The sequence below is a fragment of the Cupressus sempervirens genome, chromosome 11 (assembly GCF_028749045.1).
Source record: "Cupressus sempervirens isolate cs-2001-9-10 chromosome 11, ASM2874904v1, whole genome shotgun sequence".
Taxonomy (NCBI): Eukaryota; Viridiplantae; Streptophyta; class Pinopsida; order Cupressales; family Cupressaceae; genus Cupressus; species Cupressus sempervirens.
Window position 1 is genome coordinate 285,134,445 of NC_143128.1, and position 27,646 is coordinate 285,162,090.

Genomic DNA, 27,646 nt, shown 5'->3' on the forward strand with positions numbered 1-27,646 from the left:
TCAAATGGTCTGCATTGTTTTCGGGTATAATCATGTGTTAGTAAGTGTTAATTATGTTGTTAGTCATTACCATGGCCGAGGTGTAGGTAGTTATGGTTGTAATTGTTCAAGTTACACCCCTTCGGGGGTTATATGTACACTCTCTCAGATGAAAGAGAACATTATCATTGGTATCATTGGTGTTGTGCTTATCACTTGATGTAAGCTTGATTGATATTAATGGAAGATATGTCTCTAATGTTACATTGTGTTTACTTGAACCTATTATAATTCTCTATCATTAGTATGCACTAGTTACCTTTACCCATAGGCAGTAAACATTTGGCATCATTGCCTCTATGACCTTGGGAGGCGTTAGAGTGTGGATGGTGAACGAAAAGCAATAGGGCAACCAATAGACTACAATGGAAGTAAGCTTTAGGAGCAAGAAGAGGAGAACCCAAAACTATTCAAAGGGGAACAAGTGTTGAAAACCGACTTCATCTCACTACTCTAAGCATCCATTGAAACCCACGTGAGGAGGGAAATTGTATGAGAAGAAGTACTGGAGAGTGTCAAGTGGAGTGCCTTGGGAATGAGTCAGGTGTTGGATTGTTTGATGTGCCATCTCCCTCAATTGTTGGCAAAAATATTCCTTGCCCTATAGAATTGATGAGAGGAAGTTAATTGGGAGAATCAAAGGCAACAAGTCTTGCAAGACTACCATCGTCAAAGGGAGGAACATTGAAGGGAGGAAGAAGAGAGATTAAACCCATTTTAAGGGAAACATGAAATAAACCTTGAGAAGGAAATACGAATAAACGAGAACACAATGTTATAATAATGTTTGTGTGGTGACATACATTGTACACAAATAATGAATGAATAAAAGTGTTCTTGATTATATCATGTGTTGTTTCCTTTTGCATACACAAAGAGAGAATTTGCGCCAAACCAATTAAATGAAAATGAAAATCGAAATGAATAAGTAGACGAGTGGGAGGCTATCCATAAAGCACTATTGTTGCAACAATAGGTAGAAAGAAGATGACAGTTGTGGAGACTCGCTTTTGGAAGAGGTGGTCGATGAAGGCAAGGTCGTTGGTGATGAACATGAAGAGGAGTTTTGTAGGGAGGACTAGGGTGAAGAGTTTAACATTGAGGAGCACTATGGGTGAATGGAGAAGAAGATTTCATTGAGGAAATGAGAAGTTAGTACGAGCCTAACCCTCATCTTGCGAACCAAAGCGAGGGAAACCCAAAGGAGGGAGGAAGAAGATTCCGAGAGTAGAAGTGCGAAGGATACCAATGCTGCCTGAATGTTTGAGGGACACATGAATCAAAGCAGTCTAGAAGGCTTGAATACTTCCAACTCATGATACCAACACAACCAGTAACCACTAAAGTTACAATGGCACAAAAGAAAAAATTGGCTAAATTTATAGGCGATGGGAAAGAGGACTTGGTTAGGCATTGTAAAACGTGTGAAATAATTTGGACGACCAATTGAGTAACAAACCACCATGAGTGGACAAAACAGTTTCTAGTGGCCTTGCGTGAAGTTGCCATTGATTAGTACTCTGATATAGATCAAGCAAAAATCTCTACATAGGCAAACCTTAAAAAGGAATTTTAGGCCGAATTATGGTTTCTTAAGGATGATAAAAAAATCATTACCAAAATTTTAAATACCAAACAAAGGAAGGGCAAAACAGTTCGAGGGTATGGCTAGGAGCTAAAGGAGCTGGTTTGGAAAATGGAAAGCCTGCCAATGAATGGACTAAAAAAGCATTGGTTCATTAAAGGATCAAAATCCTCCCTGAAAAGAAAAATGCAAATTGTACAAAAACCATCATATGCTGATGCATACAATCAGGCAATGGACATAGAGAGTGAAAGAAAAATGACAAAGAAAAAGAAAAAGAAATTGTTTAGTGAGGTTGACGATTCTTCAAATGAGAGCAGTGATGATGAATCAAATAACAAAATTCAAATCCTACAAAAGAACATGCTACATGTGATGAGGAAATTAAAAATGTTGAAGAGTAGCACTAGTCGGAATGAGGATGGCAACTTATGGTGTATGAAATGTAAAGTGAAAGGCCATGCTAAGGGCTCATGCCCGAAGAAGCTCTTTTTGTGACTCTTAGTTTTAGGTAGCTTGGACAGCTATTCGTCCACATGCGATTAATTGGCAAATAATTGTTACAAATTACAATAATTATTTGTTAATTAATTGACTCCTAGAAGCCACTAGTAACCTATTGGTTAGGTTGTTTTAATCTAGAAGAAACTAGAAACTTGTTGGTTAGGAAACAACTAGAAACTTCTTGGTTGAGTTGTCTTTATCAAGAAGCAATTAGAAACCTCTTGGTTAAGTAGTATAAAAGGGGATCAAGGGAGGCATTTGGAGAACAGAACAGTACAGAGAATGACAAGAGTTGTAGAGGCATTTGCAGTGTTAGCAAATGAGTTTGCAGTGATAGCAAACAGACTTGTAGTTTTAGCAAGGGCGCAGTGATAGTGGTGGGGATAGTAGTGGGGAATATCAGTAGGAGAAATTAGGAGGTTGTTTGAATTCTGCCAGTGAGAGGCAAGGAATTTTGTAGCTCTTGATTTGCTGAAGGTAATATATTTTCCATCTGGAGAACTAGTTTTCCCTTGGGGGTTTTTTCCAGGGATGATTTGTTCAAAAATATTGTGTTCTTTATATTCTGAATTTCTTTCCTTATTTTATTGGTGAAGTTGCAGTTGTGTTATTTTTCGATATTAGTTGTGAATTTTTTTTTGACAGTTTAACAATCGTTTACGATAGGAGATTAATAATCAGTGACTACAATAGTGTTTATTTTCACATGGTATCAGAGCGATGTTGAGGGTATATGAGTTTTGCCCTAGGAAAGAAATTTTGATCTCTTCAAAATTATTGCTTTAATCCCTTGAGATGGCTTCAGCTGGTTTGAGAGATCAGGACAGATTGGATGGTGCCTCGAATTTTGGTGTCTGGAAGGCCAGAATTTCTTTATTGTTTGAAGAGAATGGTATCAAGGATTATGTTACCAGTGTTGTAGCTGTACCAATAGATGCAACACAACTTACAACATATAAGAAGCAACATACACCTTTCATCTCAACCATACTTGGTCGTCCTTGATGATCATGGGTGTGGCTGTCCATAAATCTTGAATAATTATGTTTACCATAGTCATAAGTTCTCTACCCAACCTGGGCCTTATATGGATATTCAAAAGTCACATGGCATACAATATTATCAACAAACTGTGAAGCTACCTCATCTTATCTCTGAGGCACATTATTTTATATCTCTATATAAGAGCATATAGTTTGGGTCTTTGCCCAAGTTGTTTAAGTTCTAAAGGAACAATAAATAAACTGCATGTATATCAACTCTTAGCCAAACCGAGTGCATGCATATTTAATTCGGTTGATTTTGATTATAAATTCTATCAGACTGGGAAGCTTAAGCATATTTAGAGATCATACATTTATGGATCCTAATCCGACTGGAATAGTTTCAAAATATATTTATATCTTTCATTCAAAATTAGCTCGATTGCAGAGCTTTATAATCATAAGAATTTGTAATGGAAAAGTGAATCAGAGATGTACCACTTGGAAGACTGCAAATGCAAGGGCACGTCTAATCTTGATGACTAGGTACAAATTGCTGAAGTTGGCCTTAATCGGCTCCTTAGATGTAAATATTTTGATCCTTTGCTACTACTAAAGTCATCGGGTATGAAAGAAGAGAAGAGTTGCAGAACTTAGAATGGCTATGATAAGTCTCTCCTCGAGCTATGCTTGCTTTAAAATTATAATCTGCTAACTTGAGTTATGTACAAGGTGACTTGAAAGGTGGCAGCATAAGTTACATTCTTGATTTGTAAATTCAAGTGCCAAAAAATAAAAAGGCGATGGACTCTAAAATAATAAACCATTGACATAAGATATTTACATATATTTGTATGTGTAACATACAAATATACACACATAATATTCCAGATATACATATTTTTGTGTATATGTTGTATTTTAAGTATACATATACATACATGTACGTCATAGTTGAATATATGCATACATACATATACATGTACAAATGTGGGTACCATGGGTACCATTAGAACATGTATATCATTACAAGGACTGAGATTGACCAATTTCGTAACAGTGACAATTGTTCTTAATTCATTTTAATGCTCAAGTAAAAATTTATATATCTTATTAAACTTTGTTTACCGTACGGGGTAAACGGTTTAATGCATACAGACAATAGACAAGAACATATAACACAACAGTACTCCTTTTATTATTGGCATATATGCCAAAGAGATTACAGTGCTTACAATGATGCTTACAACCATGATCTCGGATGGTGTACATATACTTTTCTGAAGGGCCTTCCCAAAGGTTCCTGAAGGGGCTCGTCGGCTACACAATAAATAATTCATGCTGATCTACTCGTCGACTATTTTATTATTTTACCAACAACATCATCCCCCCCAAAAAGAAAAGTCGTTTGCAGATGACAATTACAAAATATTCACCTGTGTTGCTTTCTCTGCTTCCAACTCTTGGGTACACTGAGCCAAGTGTCATTAAACTGCCTTCAACTGGATAATCAGCTCCTCCCAAGCTCTCTAGGCATCCACCAAGACAGCTTCACGTCCACACCTACTCCAAGTGCCTCAAAGTGTATCACCCCTCTCGAAAGGCTTGCTCTATTGTTCTCTCCACCTTTGGTACACAGGCACTCCATGCCTGCAGCAGCTCCAGGTCTCATCAACTAGTCATACTTCCCACGACTGATAACTACACCAACTGGGGGTCTAGGGGGCATCGCCCCTAGTGGGGTCAAGGGGGTATCACCACACAAAAGTCCATGGAACACACCATTTTTGTGATTTTTTTCCAATCCCATACTCTTTCAGCCAACCACTTGCGTTTTCTACTTGTTTATGTCTTTCCCTTCCCTTCGACATCATACATTATTCATTCTGAACTTTTTTGATTTGTCGTCGTTTTTTTTTAATTTTTTGAGCTCCTTCCTCTATTTCTTTCTGTTGTACAGCTACATCTTTCTCCTTTTTTTTGTCTTCCACGGCAAAGGTTCTCAGCGGCAATGATTCCCACTTTGTTGTCCTAAACTTCCCTGGAAATATCCTATTTGCGGTATGGGCGTATGCTGTAATCAACCTGCTTCACATCCGTATAGATTATGCAATTTGGTCGTATGGTCTCTTCTCTCTTGTTCGTACATTCTCAAATGTGTCCGTATGGTTCGCAGCCTCCCATACGGTCTTTACTGTGTCTCTGTACAGTCTATAACCCCTAGCGTTAACAAGTGCACTGTCTTCTTCTCAAGTCTGTACGGCTTTCTATGATATCTGTATTGTTCCACAATATCCCTGTTCCAAACGTACGGTGTTTTCTTGTTCTCTCTGGCATACGAGCTGTTGGATTTTGTATGGTGTCGATGTGGCCATCTTGGAGTTGTCGTACGGTGTTTGTATGGATTGAATGCTAAGATGTCCATACGGTTATCGTTCTTAAAGGCGCTCCACAAGCCGTACGATGGAGGTATTGGTAGCTTATATGTTGTCGTACGGTCACCGTACGATGCGTTAATGACTTCGTTTTTTCTTTTTTTTTTCTGTCTTTTTTTTTTTTGAATTTCACTGCTCCCCGATATTCGTCGATGACGAAACAGTTTGCGCATGATATATTTTTAACTTGGAACCGTTCACTGTTTCCAGAATTTCTTGCCCGTCCAATGTCCATAGCTTTATTGCTCTGTTATCACCTACTTCTCGAATTTGGTATGGCCCGACCCATTTGACTTTAAACTTTCCTGGTTTGATTTCGTTTTGTCCGTCATACTTCAACACCATCTTGGTTGAAACTTATTTAATTTTAGGTGTTTATCATGCCACTCTTTGTGCCTGTTCTGTGTCACCTCCGTGGCCCATTGTGCCTGCAATCGTCACTCATCAAGTTTATTTAAGTTACACGATCTCTCCCTCAGGTTTTCCATATCACCCAGTTTGTTCTTGAAACTCGATACCATTAATTTCTTGTCAATAACTGTACTCTTGATTTTAGAACCTTCACTCCATACTGCTAAATTTTTTATTAAGCCCTTCCTCTTTGTTTCCTGTGCAAACTGTACAATGTGTTTTCCTTGCTGCCGACACCTTTCTACTAATTTCGTGGTGTGGTGTAATCTTTTCTTTCCGCGTGGTCCATTCCCCGTGTACCATATGGTGGAATCTTTCCTTTTTCTAGGTTCGTATTGTATGTTCTTCCCTTCAACTTTTTTTGTACCTGCCTTTCCTTCTACTTCTCTGTATTCCTTCAGACATTCATTTCCCTCTTCTTTCTCACCTTCGTTGACCCTTAACATGTTACAATTCGGAAAGAGTTCGTAATCCTCCATCTGCCAGTGGAAAAGGCCATTCACCGAATCCAAATCATCGTTCGTTGATCCACCTTCCAACCATAGGACTCCTTCCTCATCTCGTTCCAATCGCTGCTTTCCTTTATCCTCTTCTTCAGAATTAGATGATATGGCTTCTTCGCCCACCATTTGTGTGTAAATCAATAATAAATCGTCGTCCCCCGCTTTCCATTGATAGTGTATTCTTCTTCCAATCATGCTTAACCCTTGCTTGTACAGGCCATCCCCGACCCAAAATGGCATCATATCCTTTCCTCTTCAGCGGGATGATGACGAAATCGAGTAGGAACAACTGTGTTCTAATAGTCATTGGTTGAGCCATCAGGATTCCCAACGGTTTGATCCCGTGCTAGTTTGCCGTGGGCAACTAGAATGTAGGTGGCCACAACGTCGGCTGTCCCAACTTCTTTCAAGCATCTTCTAGTAGGACGTTTACCCTTGAACCTCCGTCCACAATTGTCTGAAAGGACTACTCCTAATATACCCATCTCGACGACCATCGAATGCCGTTCGAATGTGAAGGCTAACAACTTTGGGTCCACTGCACTTGCTCCGCCTTCCTTCTCCCTTCTGTCCGATGTACTTGCTCCACTTTCCTTCTCCCTTCTATGTTCTAGTAATCTTGCAGTTGGGGCTTTGTTCATGAGTACTGTCCATAGTTGAGGCATTATGAGGATCAGATCATTTAACTTGACTGGTATTTCAGTTTGTAATATCTGCCTTATGATGTTTTGTTCTGTGTAGTTCCTTGCTGAGGTACCGGTAGTGTCCTTCAATTGTGATTTCTCTGCCTATGTTGCTTTCACAATTTCCGCCCACGCTTCTTTCAATCTCTTCTTTACTTCCATCGAGTCGGGGTACAATTTTGCTTGCTTATGGGTGATTACCAAGACTTCTTCGTCCGCGCCAATGCTGATCAGATTCACTCCTGATTTCGGGCACTTGGCATCTTCATGATGTAATGTCCCCTTGTCTCCTTCTCGTTGGATTTGTGACTTATTCGAAAATATCATAATTGGTTATAATTTATTGGGATTGGTATGAACATGAAAAATGTACTTCTAATATGTATCAATAATTGAAATCCAATAAAGATATCCCTGTAGGAGTATATACTGTTATCTAACACCCATAAACTGTGATTCCATACCTTTTAGGAGTTATAACTTGTGATCATATTATTTTGTATAACTACAATGTCATTAGAAGTTTCTATCTCCACGATGAACTTGATATTTTCCTCTATATGAGTGTGAACTGTTTCTAATAATGCTTGTAGTCTTTGCTAATGGCTCAGCCTTTTATCCAATATATGCTTGATACGTGCAGTTATAGCCCCTGATGATCTCTTTGCCTCACCAATATTACTAATCGGTGTAGTGTCTCTTAATAGATGCTTTTATAATAATTATTAAATCAATGATTATCTTCTATTTTCTGCTCCTAGAGGTTTATGTCTGAGATGTCCGTATATGATTAGAATGTTTGTAAGTGGTGAATCGATATCTTCTTCCTTAGTCGTTTAACGATTTTTGTCGATGAATGGAGAAAGGCAACCCACGAAATCTATGACTGTCTACTTGCTTATCGCTGCATGAATATTTTTCTATTTGTGTTCTCCAGGCATCCACCCAAAATAAGGGAGAAATTGCTTGATGCCTTATTGCTCTAAGACGTTCTCTATCTGCCGGAAGTTTTGCGATATGTTCGCTGAAGTATACTTAAGAGCCTTTTGTCTTATTCGATGGTGTTCGATGGGTGTCCTGATGATTTCTTCCCCTTCTATTCTTTTTCCTTTCCCAGTTGGGTGTACTTGTTATCCTGCTCGACGTCTTTCCCCTCTACCGTGATGGCCGCGGTTGTCTGCAAACAAATTCCTTTTTTTCTCCTCCCTTCCATTGACTCACGTATATTAATATCAATTCAAATGATGCGAGTAATGGTCGGATATCCTTCATATATCGTGGCCCTAAGGTTAATTAACTTTAAATATTGAGTTTGACGTTATGAATTTGTAATATAACTGTTTAGTATATTGACCCAATACTATTTAATAATAATGCTCCTCCATTCGAATAGTTATTATTATATTGAGATTATTAAATCAATTTATATATTATATTACTATTATTATCACTTTACTTAATTTTCTTATTGTATTATTATATTCATATGTAATCTCGCATTGTATTAACTATAATTTAGTTTTAATAAATTATATTTTATTATTATTTTTATTACTTTTATCATTATTATTATTATTATATATTTAATTATTATTATTATTTCTTTCTTTCTTTATTTAATGTTTTATCAATTGATATAATATTATATCCATTTGATATAGGATAGCAATAAATGATATATATTTAATATTTGTTTATTTTACTTTATCAATGCAATCATAATTATAAATTATATTTATTGATTTGTTTATCTTATATTAACTTTATTATTATAAAAATTGATCTTGGAAATGGGGACATTACATGATCTCCAGGACTGCACCATCTGCATAACAACTTTGGTGCGTTCGCTAATGTACAGTTTTGTGCAAAGTGGCCCCACAAATTGCATGCTCGGCATTGAACCATTGGGCGACCGTTCGCATCTTATTGAATTCGGTTGCAGCCCCCATTATTATTGTTGGTATTGTTGTTTTGCCCTCTTCTATTATTTCTGTACCCACCCAAAGCGGCACTGTCATTGCTGGTGTTTCTGCTCCATCCTGACGCAAAAGCCTCTTGTGTCAAGAGCACTTGTTGATGCCCTCTTGTTTTCATATTGAAGGGGCATTCTTTTGTGGAATGTCCCATAATTTGATAGATATCGCAAAATTGGTTTTTCGGATAGGATCCCTTTATGTGACCTTCTATCTTACATTCTGTGCACCATAGCTCGTTTCCCTTCATCTTTTTCTACATATTCTTAAATTCCTTCATCATTCGGAGCATATTCTTCTAGAGAGCTCAAACCTTCTTGTTGCCCTTTTTGTCACCACTGCTATCTTCTTCTGAAGATGTGTCATCTGAGTCGAATGAGCTACTTTTCTTCTTTTTTGTTTTCTGCTCACTCTCTAAGTCCATCGCCCGATTGTATGCTTCGGTGTATGATGATGGCGGCACAATCTTCATTTTTTTCCTTAATTCCAAGCGTAGTCCTTTAATAAACCATCGCTTTTTCAGCCCATCTGTCAGCTTACTTTCCATTTTATTTATTAATTCTTTTAGTTTTATGTCATATACACGAATTGTTTCATTTTTCCCCTGCTTCGTGTTGTATATTTCTTCTACGATCACATTGTCATCTCGCAACAATTGAAACTCGGTGATGAACTCCTTTTTAACTCTCGCCCATGTAGTTAATTTTTGGGGATCGACGTCGGCAAACCAATCAACTGCTACACCCCTTAGGGTTGCTGGAAATTTTTAGACCCATTCATTTGTGTCGATTATGCCATTCGTCGTCCATATTGTTTTGCATGTCTTACAGTGTCTGATTGGATCGGCCGTTCCATCACCATCAAACTTTGGCAATTTTTCCTTTGGTCCAACCATTACTATTCGAGTTGGAGGTATTTGTTGTTTGCTCGCACTATTCTGCACACCTGCATTGTTTTGCACACCTGCGTTGTTTTGAACACCCGCGCTGTTTCAGACTGTCGTCTTCTTCCAACAGCCACGTTACTTGGTGAAAAAGGGTTTTCTTTAAGTGAAGTTGTCCGTTCCGAAAGTGTATCACAGACGAAGAGTTCACTCCATGCTCGTGCTCTCTTGGCACTCCGAGCTGTGCGAGTTAATTTCCTTATGTCTAGATTCTCTTCCCTCGGCATATACAGGTTAAGAAATTCCTCCCTTGTTTCTTCCACCAAATTCAACCTTTGTCAAGTTTCTTCCCAGCAATTCCTCAGTGCTTCAGTGTCTGTCGGCAATCTGTTGAAACCTTCATCTGCATTCGGCTTGTTGTGCCAAAATTAAATTCCCATGTGCTATGCGTATTTCATCTTTTTCCTTCAACGTATTCTTATTTTTGTTCAGCTGATTCAGCATTAGTCTTCATTCCTTTGCCTTCATTCTAAGTCCATTGGGCAACGACACCAAATGTTTACTGTACGGGGTAAATGGTTTAATGCATACACACAATAGACAAGAACATATAACACAACAATACTCCTTTTATTATTCGCATATATGTCGAAGAGATTACATAGTGCTTACAATGATGCTTACAACCACGATCTCGGATGGTGTACATATACTTTTCCAAAGGGCCTTCCCGAAGGTTCCCAAAGGGGCCTGTCGGCTACACAATAAATAATTCATGCTAATCTACTCGTCAGCTGTTTTATTATTTTACCATCAACAAGCTCATGGTGGATGCCAGGTATACCCTTGCTTGCCTAGCTCATTTTCCCATGGCCATGGTGGTTAGGACTCATACCCGTTGGCTCAATGGTAGATTGGGCCCTCGTGCCCAATTCCCACTTTGGCAATGCTTCCCCTCTTCGTCACGATCCTATAAGAAGAAATTTATAATGGTAATAGCATATATTGTTCAAAGGAAAATCTAGTTATTATAGTTAATAACCAATTTGATGAATCATCTCCAAATCTTATTGTAGCATAATGACCAACCAACACATTCCATTTCTCATGAGCATAACAGGTAACACTTGTTCCCATTTGTAATAGTAAAAAATGAGTAACTAATTTAACCAACCATTTCGGGTTAGTATAAAACATCAATGGCTAGATAAATTTTTCAAGATCACACAATAGGAGATTTAACATGGCACATTCTCATTGATTGAGAATATGGCTGCCACCTCATTATTTTTATTTAACCGGTTAGAAAAACACCACTTATAAATAATAGTGAAATTTTAAATAATAATTTCAATAAAACTTAGAAAACTGTCACAAACTTGCTATTTTTAATTTCCAATAACAGAATTTAATTGGGTAATGTTGGTAAATAGATTTGTCTTTGAATAAAAATCCCAAAATGACTCTTATTTGCCAAAACATGAAGACACAAAAAGCCACCAACAGTTGGGTCGCTTTACCATTGGACTCTGCAAGCGCCCTCTGAATTTTGCAGGGTACAGCTACCTAGTTAGATATGCAAAGAATGAGATTTAAGAATGGATACCTTATAAGCCTCCTTTTGCTACGTGGTTGCTTGTCAAGTATAATCATGAATTTGATGACAAATTCTTCTTGTTTTTGTGGTAATTTATATGAACTCTTGTAGATACAACATTCCAAGATTCTTATTTCCCATCCATTAGATTTGAAACTTTTGTATCATTAATTGTGTGCTGTCTTCTTCACCTTCTTCAGCTAGTAAGTTCCCGGAATGTCTGTCACTGACTGCGGTCATGTCAGTATGTACTAACTTTTCACTCTATCCACAAAATGCTTCACAAACTTTATGTTAACTTTTCCTTCTCATTTCTATTATTCAGGAGGATTTTGAGCAAGATTGGCAGACTGCTAAGAATTGTTTGGTCCTTAAGAATAATGGCAACTTATTTAGTCGATAGTTTTAGATATGATTGTTCTACTAAACTGACTCTTCTAGATGTAACTATTTCACTCTGTTCCTGAAAGATAACATGCTACTATTGTCTTTTTTGCAGTTCTGAATTGGCAGGGAACACAACTTTATAATCTTAGCAAGTATAAAAGCCTGTTCTGAGAAATTGAGATTTGATGTCCAATCATATACTTCACCATAGTTTATTTGTGTATTTGTTTCAAGAGCTAATTGAATTTCCCCTTGAGAGGATGTTGAAATAGGCATGGATCAGATCAGATTCCAGAGGACAATATCGTTCCCTTCAGGCTAATATTATGAGACATTATTTCCAATCCAAGAATTGGTGAGTAAGACTTGAGGGTTTTTGTCAGGAGATGTTGATTATGATTTTTATTAATCATGTTGATTGGTAGATACTTGAAAAATATTTTGACCACATTCTAAAGAAGCTTGTACTTTTTAATATTATATTCTTTGCAACGAAACACATCCAGGATCCATTAATGAGCAAATTAATTCAAATTCCATTCCAAAACCGTAAGGGTGTATAAAGCACAATTGCATAAAGTTATAATTTATGTTATAGTATTGAATTTTTCACCACGTCCTCAAAGGGCTTCTTTTAACAACGTACTCTTTGCAACATGTTCAACACATGATTGACATAATTAATCCAATTTTCATTTCAAAGGTCACAAGGGTTTATAAAGCAGAAACTTATATGTTACAGAGAAATTAATAATATTGAATTTTTTACATGTAAAAGAATATAATATTTAAATCATATTCTTTGCAACTTCAACATGTGAAATACATTTGTACAATTTAATTCAAATTCCATCTCAAGCCATTAGCCTACTGCACTATTTTATTTTTGAAAAAATGATGATTAAACATAGTGTTTATTTAGTTAATCACATAAATTTTTATTATATTTTAAAGATTTTTTAAAATATAAATTGACTTTTTAATTTATTTAATGCAGAATTTTGGTTGAATTTTAAAACATTTATAATAGAAACCACATTTTTCTTCAAAAGGTAGAAAAATTGAGTAATATAGAAATAGGATGAATGATTATATTTTCAAATTGTATCTATGTTTGTATATGCTACTTAACTCATTAGTTTAAATTTTGCACAATCACTATTTTGATTAGTGATTTGATTCCTTATATAGGTTGTCATGTTCTTATTTGGTTGGCATTAACAACCTAAAGGTGGTGGTTGTCTTTGTATATTCTGTATTTATGAGTTGAGGTCAAGTACTCAATGAGTTTGGTTGGTCCAAATGTAACCAACTCTCCTTATTTAATCAGTACTTAGGTTGGAAGATACATAAGTTTCTTGCTTCACATAATAATTGGAGTGCTTGAGGTATTATTAACAATTACAATTATTGAAAACTTCATAAACTATTTAGAATTATAATTTCTTTATAAACATGGTTTTAACAATAACGAAATCACACATTATGTTTGTTGCATGCATATATGATTTCAAAATTATTTTTTAATTGTATTGAGGAAATATAAAACAAAACTATGTTGTATTTGCTATTGGTTGGGGCTCAAAGCTTACATAAACTCCTACATGCACACAAGAGGTTCTAATTTTTTAACGGTTGCGATTTGTATGGCAACTTCTTGTATTAGCTACTAAAGCTAACTTGAAAGCATAGCATGCAATAAGCTTAAGAGATGCCATTGATTGGGTTGTGGACCCAAATATAGCTACAGTGTATGTGTACTCTAAGAAAATTGTGTAATAGTGGAAGGCATTGAGATAAGGAATATGCCTTTTACTTGCATTATTGTTGGATGTTCAATAGATATTTTTTCTAGCAACATTGAATTCTATTTGTTTGTCTAATATATTATTGTTGATCATACTTAAGTATTGTCGAAGGAAGATGGATAATTACATTAAAGGTGTATTGCACTCGTAGAATGAATGTAAAAACTTATTGGTAAAAATTAGAAACATTGAATTTGACATCCTTCTTGGGTCTCATCTTCTAAGTACAAATTTTCTCTTAAGAATAAGGATAGCAATGAATATAGAATAAAGATACAATATTATGATAATTTTGACTAATAACATAGTATGAATAGATTTTTTTATTTTGTCGAGTTTTGTTGAAACTAGGAATATAACAAGAACTCAGTGTCTAGTCCATGCCTACACAAATGTTGGGCGAAAGCTTGCAATCAAAGTTTCATATCTAGTGGGAGGCACATTGTCGTGGAGGAAGCAACATTAGTGTGTGCTCCACATTTGAGATTGTTAATTGTATTTAATTTGGTTCTCTAAGTCAATAAAGAATTAAATTCATGATTAATTATTTTATTATTACAAAATGTCTCTTGATAATATTAAGAAAAAATATTTATAAAGATAAACTTAATCTTTATTTTTTAGTATTATATTGAATGGAAACATCTTTTTTATTTGGAAAAGGTATCTTTTAACCAGACAAAAAATATTCCAACAATAAATATAAATAACAATGTCAAAATAGCAGTAAAATAAAATAAAAAATAAACATCCAATAAAATGAAAGTATTTATTAATATAATAAAGTTAAATTAAATAATAAATATAATTTTGATTTTATATAGAAGTGTTTTATTAAACTAGCTTACTCATTTGTTGAAACAAAATCAATATACAAAAGTATGTTTCCAAACATATGGGTTCATAGATTTTTAATTTTATTTGACGGCTTGTTTCATTATGACAAATGATTGATTTCTTTGAACAAAAAGCAAAAATTGTCATGCACCACTTTAGCAAAGTGCAACCAATAAGATTATGAAGAAACATTTTTTATTAAATTATGAAAAAAATATATATATTGAAGTTATGTAAATGAAACATTTGTCAAAAAAGAGAGAGTATTATGATTGGACAACTAATATGAAAAACGTTATACTTGTGATTGTTTAAGAACTAGCCAATAACATAAAGGAGATATTCTTTTTAATATCAAATATAATTTTTTAGAATAAAAATATTAGAAATGCAAGAGTTTCAAATAATTGAAGAGATTGATTGGCACAAAAAAAAGATAAGAAATAACACTCAATAGTATCCTTGGTACGAAATAATAATATAACAACAATAATTTGATAATGATTTTTTTTTCCTTTTGTAAAGTGTTTAATGTAAATATAAAACTATAATAATATAATAAAATCTTAATAATAATTTAATATCAATTGCAATAATAATAACAATGATTTATTAAATAGAATAATGAATAAACGTGATATCTTTTAGTATGATTTATCTATATTATCAGAAAGATGGGTATACTAGCATTAATTATAATCACAATCTATTAATACTAAGTTGAACAAAATAATTGAAAAAAGAGAATGATGTAATTAGTATGTGACTATTTTCACATATTTACATTAGTGTTAGATAAAATGAAATCAAGGTTATTATTGTAATTTTAAATATTCATAAAATTTACTAAATAATCTAATATAAGTGTATTTATTACAAAGAAAGGTGGTGTTTTTTTTTATCAGTAAGAAGCTAAGCTAAGATTAATTACTATTGTGTTGTGATTAATTCTTATTGTTTATCTTGTGTAAACTCGAACCCACGACCTCCTAGATAAGAGGCTCACAATTTAGCATTGTATTTTAGGATCTTGCCTTAAAAAAGGTGGTGTTAGATCATTTTTTGATAAGATTAACTTTAAATTAAAAATTTCTTAAAAAATTTAAGATATTAAGAAGTTTCAATTTGTTTTTAATATCAAAAGTAAAAATAAGTGGGTAGACCCTACTAGCAAGAGATTGGCACATTACAAAAGTTATTGGTTATTACAAGTCAAGGCCATGAGAGGCATTTACACATCTTCCTTTAGAATGCTTATTTAAGAACAAAGGACTAGAACTCACCACTTATAACACAAAGGCCAAAATAGGCCATTGATAGTAGACAACAACACTCTAATAGGTAGAACAAAATAATAGACAGATTTTGAAAGGGTCTCCATTCCTTTACAATGGGTAACAAAATGATAGCCAAGATCACCTTAGCATGAAGAACACCCCTCAACCAAAAGAACCACCCCATGTCTCCAAGTCTTTTCAACAACAAAAAAGGAGACAACCTCAATATGAGCGAAAAAGGAAGAGATTGTCAGACTAGAGAGACAACCACAAATCCATCTCATATCCAAACAACCATAGAAAGGAGAAGACTACCCAAAATTAAAAACCTCCTCCGCGATATGAGTCTCCACCTCCATATAAGACTCTTCCACCTCTATATGAATGATGGAAGAGGAAGAAACAAATTGAATGTGCCAAGACCTTACCATGACTAGTAGCATAAACCCATATTAATAAGGATCAACATACCCCTAAAATCAACTACAACGAAAATGCAATCAAAGACTTGACCACCAAAAGAAACAAGACCACTATCCATAACAACTAAAATAAATAGAACAACCAAAAAACAAAAAGAAACCCATTAGTAACAAAAATATTAATCATAACCCAATTTATCCAAAGTTCTAGCCTTCACTAGTATCAAAAACTAGATGCTTCATCAGCAAGGACCAAGACACCCCAAAATAAGGCGCAAAAGTGGGCAACACTTGATAAAAATGATGGGCAACACACCTCATCCTAATGATATAAGAATGGGCATCCCTCCACTCCAAACAAATCCACCCAAGCAAGGGTCCAAGGCAAGAAACTACTAACAAACCACTTTGTAAAAACAATGGTCATACACATGGCCAAAGAAAAAACACATTACCATATATATTTGTAGGCATAGTCAAGGCTAGGTCTGAGTGTCCTGAAGTCTGTAGGGAAGCCCCCCACCCCCCAAAGAGAAGAACAAATGAAGATAGGATGTTTGATGCCTTGTAGTGGCTGCAAGAATAACAATCCAATAGAACATCGCATCCCCGTTAAATTAGTAGGGAGAAAACAAAATTCTCTCATCTAAGGGAAGCCACACAAGCCCTAAGCTCCACACATGGGGACATCCAAAGATTTTATTAAAAAAGATAAAAAAGGAGCACCAATAACAACCCTTAGACTAAAAAGAAAGCTCCAACAATAGCGAACATAGCAAAGAAAAACCAAGCCAAAGGTCTAGAGCCAAAGCATAACCAAGTCAAGAAAGAAGCCCTAATTTGCAAAACCAAGTAAAAAAAATAGAGGAAAAAATCCAAGTCAATCTCTGAACCCTCTAATACCCATCAAAATCATCATTTCCCTTTCTATCACCGAAAATTTGAAAGACCAAACATGCTCCTAGTCTCACTCATCTTCACATATAGAATAACTCACCATATACCCAATATAACATTAAAAAAAAAAAAAGGCACAAATTACATAAGTCCCATAATGGTCACCCATCATTCATTTGAAGAGACCTCCTTGCACAAAATTGTTTAGCTACTCAATACTAGATTACCCACCTTAGGGCTGAACCTCTTTGGCTAAAAGCCAAGGACTAAGGAGTATACATTCCACAAATTTGTTGCTATACGATCCTGACCTTATCCTATCATATTAATAAATAAGGATGTAATCAATTTGATAGACACTTTTGACCAATATCCAATGTCACTTAGAATATATACTTTGAAGAAAAATTGATTATCTAAATTATGAAATGTAAGTTATAAGACGTCAACATTATGAACAAGAATGGAAACAATATTTTAAACTCTCAATATGATAACTATAAATATTGTACAATTAAAATGTATACTCATTCTTTAACTGTAACATAGTTCAACTTGAAAGAAAAAGATTAAATATTATTTGATTATAAAATTGTTTCCACTTTAATTAATTGAAAAATAGATTTAGTGAATGGAGTTAAAAGAGAAAAGTCTCTTCCTCCATGATTTGGAAACTAATGTTGATGGTCTGTCAACTCCTAAGACAACAAATGTGGGCACATTAGCTTTAGAATCAACCTCTTTCAATTGTTAAAATCATTAGTAATTTTTAGCATAGGCTTTTGGAAGTGACTAATGTAGAAAGGAAATGGGCAAAGAAAATAATAGTAAATGTTCTAACTCTTCATTTTATTATTTTTAAATCTTTTATAAGTAGATGAATAATGTTAGGAGTACAAGGAGACTATGGAACCTTCTAATTGAGCTCAATACTAACACCATGTTAATAACTCCATGGGAATTCTTTTTTATAATCCAAATTTGAAAAAGGTATTTGATATAGGAAGGTATCAATGAAATCCAATGTTTGAATAAGGAGTTATTGAATTTTATCTTTGCAATTTAGTATGGAAGAGTTTCTTTAAATGAAGTGCCTTAAAGGGAAGAGCTACGATCCAAGATAATAACTGTTTAGGGGAAACAATGAAACTAGTGATTTGTATAATTTTCTTTCTAGTTTATATATATATATATATATATATATATATATATATATATATATATATATATATTTGCATTGATTGAAGTCCATTTTTCTTTCTCCTTCGAGAAGTGGTGTATATGAAAAATCAGCACTTTTAAAAAGTGATGGTTGTTTTGATCAACATACTTTTTAAAAAATATATGATAATGACAAAATTATTTTAAGGCTGGAATAGTAACATCAACACCTAGCAACTTTAGTTGGTTTCTATCAATTTATTTTGTATAAATTGAAATTAATTTTTTCTTGTTTTGCTAGAAAAGTAACACACATATCTTTGATGGACATATTTTTTAAAAAATATTTTCTTCCATTTTTTATTTTTTGCAAAGCTTCAAACAAAGATTTATGAAATGGGAAAACAATCTATATTTAATAAAATTACCAAAAAAATATCACAATAATCACAATGTATATTAAAATTATAGTCATTAGAAAGCTTATTTAGAGTATAACAATGTGATATATTTAGTTTTAGAAAATGGATCTATTTAGCCCTTGTTTGAGCCCTCAAATGGGAAAAAATTGATAGCAAATTTAGGAAGTTTGTAAAAAAATCTATTTTGGGACCTTCTAGTGTAGGGCACATCCTTAATTTTGGTTTTCGAAGTTTTTAGAGGTTTTTTAAGTGTGGGTGTGTGCTAAATAAGTTTCAAGAGTCCTTGGAGTGCAACTAGTCCAAAGGTAAGAGCCAAATTGCTCACTAGGTCCTAGGTTGCTCAAAAGTTGTTCATTGAGCCAAAAGTTTCTCAATCGGTAAAATTTGATTAGGGATGAGCAATTAAGGTTTTTATTTCCTAAATAGGTCCTAGGTATCTTAACTAGGGTCCTGGAAAGGTCCTAGGTGGACCCATTTGACCAAAATGTGTAAAGAGCAAAAATTGCTCCAAAGTTGCAAAGTTGCTCAAAAAGTTGCATTAGCATTTTTTACACTTTTTGAAAAAAAAATTCAATTGGTTAACTACCCATTCTTAGATATATGAGCATGGAGGATCATTTTTTGAAAGGTTGGAAGGTTTTCCATCAGATTATGCATGTGTGACTTGTTGTATGGACAGTTCTCTGATTTTTTCATTGTTTAATGTTGTAGTACAACAATGTATGGATTGGCACATGAGATCAAGCTTATCATTTTTTTAGACTATTTTTTCCTTGTTCTTTTGCACATTCAAACTTAGGTTGAAATTATCAAGTTTGCAAGTTGTAGCATTTTCTTGTTGACTAGTCTAAAAACTTTCTTCATAGGGTTGTTTCCACAAATATGGCTCTAACCTAATCATACATGGTGGAAAATGGATGAAACCTTGAGGGATGATAGGTTAGACATTGTATATAGTGTTTTTTTTTTTGTTTTACATGTTTGTGTTTGGTTACCTTGCCATGGAATGAAGCCTTGGGCTGACTGCTAGGAGTAAGTGAGCTAGGACAGTTTGGAAAAGTGGTTGTAGAGCACTTCCATGATCAAGTTGGGTCAAACCAATGGAGTTCCTAGAAGCCCTAGAATTAAACCTTGAATTTACAATTGGAATGGAAGGTTGGTTTGAGTTTTGAAGAGTTGTAGAATCTTTTTAGTGCTGGCTAGTCTAGAGGCCTACAAGATAGGCTAGAAAACAAGGCTTAAGGGTGAATAGGGTTATGGGTGTTTTGAAGCTCTGAAAATTTGGAATGTTGGAGTGCTAGGGGATAGCTTTCAGATTCCTAAGGTTTTTCATAGGGTTTTTTGGAATAATTTGAAGTATTGGTTCAAAATATGGTTACTAGACCTAGAAGCTAATAGGCCTAATTAATCATATGTGAAGAAAGTGAGTTTCTTAGATTATTGTTGTGACTAGAAGTATTGAATAAGGTCAGGGAGGTTATGGAGGGTATCTAAAACATTAGTAGACTCCAAGGGAGTTGAATAACAAGATCCAAAGTGAGGGTTAGGGTTCTAGGGGAGAGAAGGGCTAGTAGGACTAGTGCCTTAAGTGGGAGATTAAGTCTACACCAGACCAACTACACCTAGGAGGCAAGTTGGGAGAAGAGTCTTGGAGGCTTGGATTGGTGAATAGGACAAGAAACATGAATAATTTGATGATTCAAGATTAGAACCTTAATTAGGAGTGGTTATTTGTTGGAACCCTAGGCCTTCTACATCAAAGTGGTATTAGAGCCTAGTTTCAGTTTGGTGTATGTCGGACATGGAAGACCAAGAGGTTGATAGTATACCACCCAAGGCAATGAGAAAGGGTGCCATAGTGGATTTGGTAAAGGATATATTGGCCAAAGCCAATCAGGAAGACCCAAAAAGTAAGAAGAGAATCACAAATTGGGTAGATGAGAGTGAGGAAGAAGATGAAAGCCTCATAGGGGAGACATCTAAGAGGGGAAAGGATCCTGAAGTGGATCGAGATAAAAAGGTGTTTTTGGATGCCTTTAAGTCTCTTAATAAAGATAGTATGGAGCATATTCCTTACTGCAGTGGCAACATGAATGGGGAGGAATGATAGATTGGTTGGAAGCCATAGCCAATCAATTTGATTACAAGGAAGTACAAGAAGAGAAGAGAGTTAGCTATGCCAAGGCTAGACTCAAGGGATCAACACTAGTATGGTGGAACATGATGCAATATGACATATTGGGAGCAGGGAAGAAGAATATTGTGTCTTGGGATAGGATGAAGATTAGTTTGAGAGCCCAATTCCTACTCCTAGACTATGAGATTCAGATATATCAAAGATTGTGGGACCTAAGGCATAGAGACCTCATAGTGAGTGCTTATAATGAAGAATTTAACAAGATAAGCTAAGAGAAAGAAGACAAGAAGAAGAAGTGGAAAAAGTGGAAAGATACCTCAATGGATTGAGGCAAGGGATTCAGGATGAGGTTAGCATGATGGCTCCAAATAGTATGCATAATTTTTTTTAGCTAGCTTTAAGGGTAGAAGAGAAGGCAATGAGAAGGCATGATTCATAACAAAGAGGTAGAGATAACAGAGGTTTCAAAGGCAGGGGAAACTGTGGTAGAGGACCAAGACCAGGTAGGCCAGAAGAGATCCCAACAAATGATAGCTATGGGAGTAATTAGAACAAGAACACATTTTAAAGAGGTGGATATAGAGGAAGTGAACCACCTAGAGGTAGGTTCCAATCCCAAGGCAGAGACAATACTATTTTTATTGGCAAATGTTATAACTATAACCAAGTGGGCCATACTATGGGTAGATATCTTAAGATGGCTTCTTGCATATCCATGGGAGAAAAGAGAACACAATTAGTGCAAGAAGATGACACTCAAAAGTGTCATATCACCTAAATCCAAGGTAGGACCAATGTTGGATGGTGAAAATTTAATGTTGAGAAGAACTTTGCTAAAGGTATCTAATGTGGTAGAACCACCTCAAAGGAAAATTTTGTTTAAAATAATTGTAGGTCACATGGAAAGATATGTAGAGTGATAGTGGACTTTGGCTCTACTAAGAACATAGTATCCACAAAGAGGGTAGATAAGTTGAACCTTAAGAGAATACCTCACACTACCCCTTACAAGGTGTCTTGGTTGAATAAGGGCCAACAAATACTGATGGATGAAAAAACATTTGTATGATTTGAGATAGGAGAATACAAGGACAAGGTGTTATGTGACATAATTCCTATGGATGCTTGTCATCTTTTGTTAGGATGTCCATGGTAGTATGATGTGAAGGTTATCCATGATGGGAAGTACAATATTTATGTGATTACCAAGCAAGGAAAGAAGTTTTAGATGGACCCTTCGACTGAACCTAAGGAGGAGAAAAATGTGAAAGTTCAAGTACCTCAAGAAGTGTAGTTGTTGGAAAGGTACCATGAAGTAGTGGATAATGGGCTACCTAATGTATTTCCACCTATGAGGGAGGTAAGTCATCAAATAGATCTGATACCAGGGGCAAATCTACCTAACAAGGCAACCTACAAGATGACACCAAGTCAGAATGCTGAAATTGCAAAGCAAATACAAGATTTGTTGGAAAAAGGCCTAATAAGGAAGAACTTGAGCCCTTGCATTGTACCAACTGTCCTTGCACCTAAGAAAGGTGGAAAATGGAGGATGTGTACTGACTTCAAGGAAATCAACAAGATCACCATTAGATATAGATTCCCTATGCCAAGAATTGAGGATTTGGTAGATAATTTGGGAGGCTCTTGCTACTTCTCCAAGGTAGATTTGAAATCAGGGTACCATCAAATTAGAGTGAGGCCTGGTGATGAATGAAAGGCAACCATCAAGAAAAATTAAGGGTTGTATGAGTGGCTAGTGATGCCCTTTGGTTTGACAAATGCTCCAAGTACCTTCATGAGACTAATGAATTAGGTGCTAGCAAATTTCATAGATAAGTTTTTTATTTTGTATTTGGATGACATTTGAATCTTTAGCAGGTCCAAAGAGGAGCATATGAAACACTTGGAGATGGTCTTGAGGAGGCTACATCAAGAGAAGTTGATGATCAATCAAGAAAAGTATGAGTTTCTAAAAACTGAATTGGTACACCTTGGGTTGTTATTTCCAATGGATGTATTAAAATGGATCCTGATAAGGTCAAGTTCATATTGGAGTGGCCAACACCTAAATGCATAGGAGATTTTAGGAGTTTTCATGGCTTGCAATTTTACTATAAGAAAGTTGTGAGAGGATAGAGTCATGGTGCACCTATCCTCAACACCATTAAGGGAGGCACCAAATGTCAATTCAAATGGATAGAGGTAGAAGATAAAGGATTTGAGCTTTTGAAAAAAAGGATTGCAAACCTACCTACCCTAAGGTTTCTAGACATCAATCAACTCTTTGTGGTAGAGTGTGGTGCTAGTAAGCTAGCTATTGGAGCAGTGCTAAGTCAAGAAGGACACACTATGGCATTTTTCTTTGAAAAGTTAAATGAGGCAAAACAAAGGTACTCTACTTATGACATTGAATTATATGCAATGGTCCAAGCCTTGAAGAAAGGGAGGCACTACATCCTTCCAAAGGAATTCATGTTTTGTACAGACAACCATGCCCTTATCTTTTTTAGTGGGCAGGAGAAACTAAATTAGTGACACCTCAAGTGGGTGGAACATTTTCAAGAATTCACCTTTGTGATCAAGCACAAGAAAGGTGTGAGCAACAAGATTGCAGATGCTCTCAGTAGAAGAGTCCTAGCTATCCAAGAGATTCAATTAGAAAGTGTGGGAATGAAGGATCTAAGAGACTTCTACAATGGTCATGTCCCCCATTTTTAATTTAAATCTAATAAATAATATTAAATAAAAGTGCTAATAAATAAACATATTACTTTTATCAAATCAATATAATATTATATTATTTAATTGATATATAGTGATAATACATTATAGACAAATTCTTAAATAAATATATTAAAATAATAAAGATATATTATTATTATAAATATACTTTTAATATGAGAATATATTATTATGATTAATATAATTTAATAATGCATGATTACATGCTTTTATTAATGAATCTAATTGAAATATAAATATGTACTAATCAAATATTTTAATATAAACGAATATGCTAATGGATAGACATGACCTTTAACCTATATTCATATATCATATATTAGAATGGAAGAATAAAAAGGGGGGAGGGGGGATATTAGGGAAAAAAACACAATTCATAGAAAGGGAGATCAATGGAAAGTAATACACATATAAGTAATTGAAGGAGATGGGTATACAAAGTGGGCAAGCACATGAATCCTCCAACATGAACAACATCAAACCATACAAACACAATACTCCATGAAGGGTGAATATTCAACGAACAACCCCAAATCTATAAGCAGGATACAACAACGTTACAAAACAAAGGGACCTCGACATACATTTCAGTAATTAAGGATAGAGGCAATACAAGCATTAGGGTTATCAACTATGACCAAAACCAAGCAATGATGATAGATTATTCACACATTCAGGGGATATATGAAAGGTAGATATTCAGACCATATGTAACACATCCATTTCTGGAGATGCTACAAATGCAGACACCACAATGTAGTCCTTAGTAGTCCATACATCTTGAATAACAATAAGTGAAGCACTAACCAATAGTCAACACATTTGATATGATCTACAGTCAGTAATAACACTTCAGTTGATATAAATTAAAGTTTGCAATTCATGGTAGCTTCGTATCATAGTGAGCATGAGTGCAGAGATAACATTTTTGTATTGTGGGTACTACATGATCCCCTATCTCAAACTCTCCTTCTAGATTTTTGACAATGCGTTTAAATGTTCCTGGGAAACGTATGTATTAATGAAATTATACTAGAGCTGTTAGGTTATAACTTATAACCAACATTTCTTGCCATCAAATCAGAGGCCTCTAGCTAAGAAACATTATAAGAGACATATAGCAGAATAGATTCCAGATAACACTTGCTACACTAGGCATCAGTTTATTATTTTCCTTCTACTAATCTATATTTTGGTCCCTCATTGGCTTGACAACCTTATTTGGAAAATTCAATTGTATACAATTAAATCTAACAATTAGGACAACGCCATCATTGTTGCATACTTATAAAGTATGATCAGATATTCAGAACAATAGTTACATCTTTGTCACTATAAGCAACAACATTAAGGCTAATAATATATTTATATCACCATATTAGGAACAACTATAAGTGATTATGATTATATACACAAGAGTAGTAATGGAAGTTGCAAGCTAGAAACCTATATTCAGATGAAAGCAAATTATCAATAAGTATCAAATTGAGAATTTATGAGAATCAAATATATAAATAATGAAAATAGCATCATTACTGGCCTCTTAAATTAGAAGTTATTAGTTTCAAGTATATTTAAGATCAAAGTAGTTAGACATTATAGTTGGATCCATCTTACACATTGCCAATCCCATTGTAAGTGTAATATATTCAATTATATAATACCATTTTCCAATTGGATTATAGTCTCTTATAACTGAATTAAAAAGAAATTAGTCTTGAAACCCATAGTATGAATAGGAGAAATTACAACAAGGAGGATAAGGACTTCAAAGAAGCCCATGAGGTATGTGACAAATTCAAGCTAGGTTTTAAGGTAGATTTTATTGATTACATGCTGAAGGAAGGTTTGTTATTCAAAGGGCACCTATTGTGCATTCCAAAATGTTCCATGATGGAGAACATAATCAAGGAAAATCATCAAGGCAATTTGGGAGGACATTTTGGGGTAGACAAGACACTTGAACAAGTTTCTAGGTACTATCATTGGCCTAGGTTACAGACCGATACAAGAAGATTTGTGGAACAATGTCATGCATGTTAGAGGGCCAAAGGACATAGCAGCAATGTTGGGTTATACCAACCACTCACCATATCACAAAGGCTATGGGAGTGTTTGAGTATGGGTGTTCTTTTAGGACTTCCTAAGACACCTAGAGGGCATGATAGCGTCTTTGTAGTTGTGGATCATTTTATCAAGATGGCACATTTCATCCCATGTAAGAAAGCAAATGATGCTTCACATATAGAAGGTTTTTTCTTCAGAGATATAGTGAGAATCCATGGTTTTCCTTTCAACATAGTGAGTGACAGGGACAATAAATTCATACAGAATTTTTGGAAAACCCTTTGGAAGATGCTAGGAACTAATTTGTCCTTTTATTCAACTTACCATCCTTAGTCTGATGGGAAAAATGAGGTAGTGAAAAGATCTTTGGGCAACCTATTAAGGTGTTTGACCAAGCAGCATGGTCAATCATGGGATCCTATCATAGGGTAGGAAAAGTGTGCTTATAATGAATCCATTAATTGGAGCACTAGAAAGAGCCCATTTGAAATTATATATGGGATCCTCCCTAGGGGGATTCCAGAATTAAGGGATCTTAGTCTACATGACAAGAGGAGTGCACAAGGAGAGTCATTTGCAGAACAAATGAAAGAGTTGTATGAGCAAGTTAGGAAGACATTGCAAAACCAAGTGGAAAAGTAGAAGACTAGGGAAGACAAAAAAGGAGAGACTTGCAGTTCAAAGAGGGGGATTTGGTACTTGCTTATCTCAGGAAAGAGAGACTACCAAAGGGACATCCAACCAAGTTGCTAATAAAAAAGATAAGACTCTAAAAATCCTACACAAGTTTGAAACAATGTGTATGAAGTTAAACTTCCTACGGACTTAGGGATCGCCTATTTTCAATGTATGTGACTTAATTCCCTAACTCATGTTGATATTGATCCATACACTCTTGCAAACTTGGAAGGGGCAGACTCCCCAACCTTTGCAACTAGACAACAGTGTGGATTCTAAGGTGATTAAGAAGACTAGGATGGGCACCTACAAGACCTATTTGGTGAAATGGAAGGGACTCTTGATGTTGAAGCTACCTGGATGACTAAAGCTAGTATATTGAAGCATGGGGTTACCATTGTAGACCTCCTAACTCAAGGGACTTGAGTTTTTTCCCCTAGGGGAGTATGGTGCAAGGCACCTCCCTAATTTTGGTTTTTGGAGTTGTCAGAGGTTATTTAAGTGTGGTTGTGTGCTTAATAAGTTCCAAGAGTCCTTTGAGTACAACTATTCCAAAGGTAAGAGCCAAATTTCTCACTAGATCCTAGGTCTCTTAATAAGTTCCAAGATTCGTTGGAGTACAACTAGTCCAAAGGTAAGAGCCAAATTGTTCACTAGGTCCTGGGTTACTCAAAAGTTTCTCAATGGGTCGAATTTGATTAGGGATGGGAAAATAAGGTGTTTGATTGCCTAAATAGGTCCTAGGTATCTTATCTAGGGTCCTAGAAAGGTCCTAGGTGGACCCATTTGACCAAAAAGTGTAAAGAGCAAAAATTGCTCCAAAGTTGCTCAAAAGGTTGCTTGAGCAACTTTTGCAATTTTTGCAAAAAAATGCAATTGGTGGTTTTGGAATTTTTTAGGTATATAAGCATGGAGGATAAATTTTTGAAAGGTTAGAAGGTTTTCCATTAGATTGTGCATGTGTTGACTTGTTGTATGGATAGTTCTTTGAGTTTTTCATTGTTTAATATTGTAGTATGGTTGTGTATGGATTGAAACAAGAGATAAAGCTTATGATTTTTGTAGACTACTTTTTCCTTGTTCTTTTGCATAATGAAACTTGGGTTGAAGTTATCAGGTTTGCAAGTTGTAGCATTTTGTTACTGTCTAGTCTGAGAACTTCCTTCACATGGTTGTTTCCATAAATATGGCTCTAACGTAATCATTCAT

At 35.1% G+C, this 27,646-nt stretch overlaps 1 protein-coding gene across 5 annotated transcripts in view; it reads left to right on the forward strand.

Moving 5' to 3' along the window:
* Nucleotides 1-12,598, forward strand: part of LOC149529220 (GTP-binding protein-like protein) — a 275,708-nt gene extending 263,110 nt beyond the window's left edge. For all 5 annotated transcript variants that reach the window (XR_016358646.1, XR_016358645.1, XR_016358647.1 and 2 more), the window contains one exon: nt 12,099-12,598. The gene's annotated coding sequence lies outside the window, so the exon portion shown is untranslated. The remainder of the gene's footprint in view (nt 1-12,098) is intronic.
* Nucleotides 12,599-27,646: the final 15,048 nt, after the last annotated feature.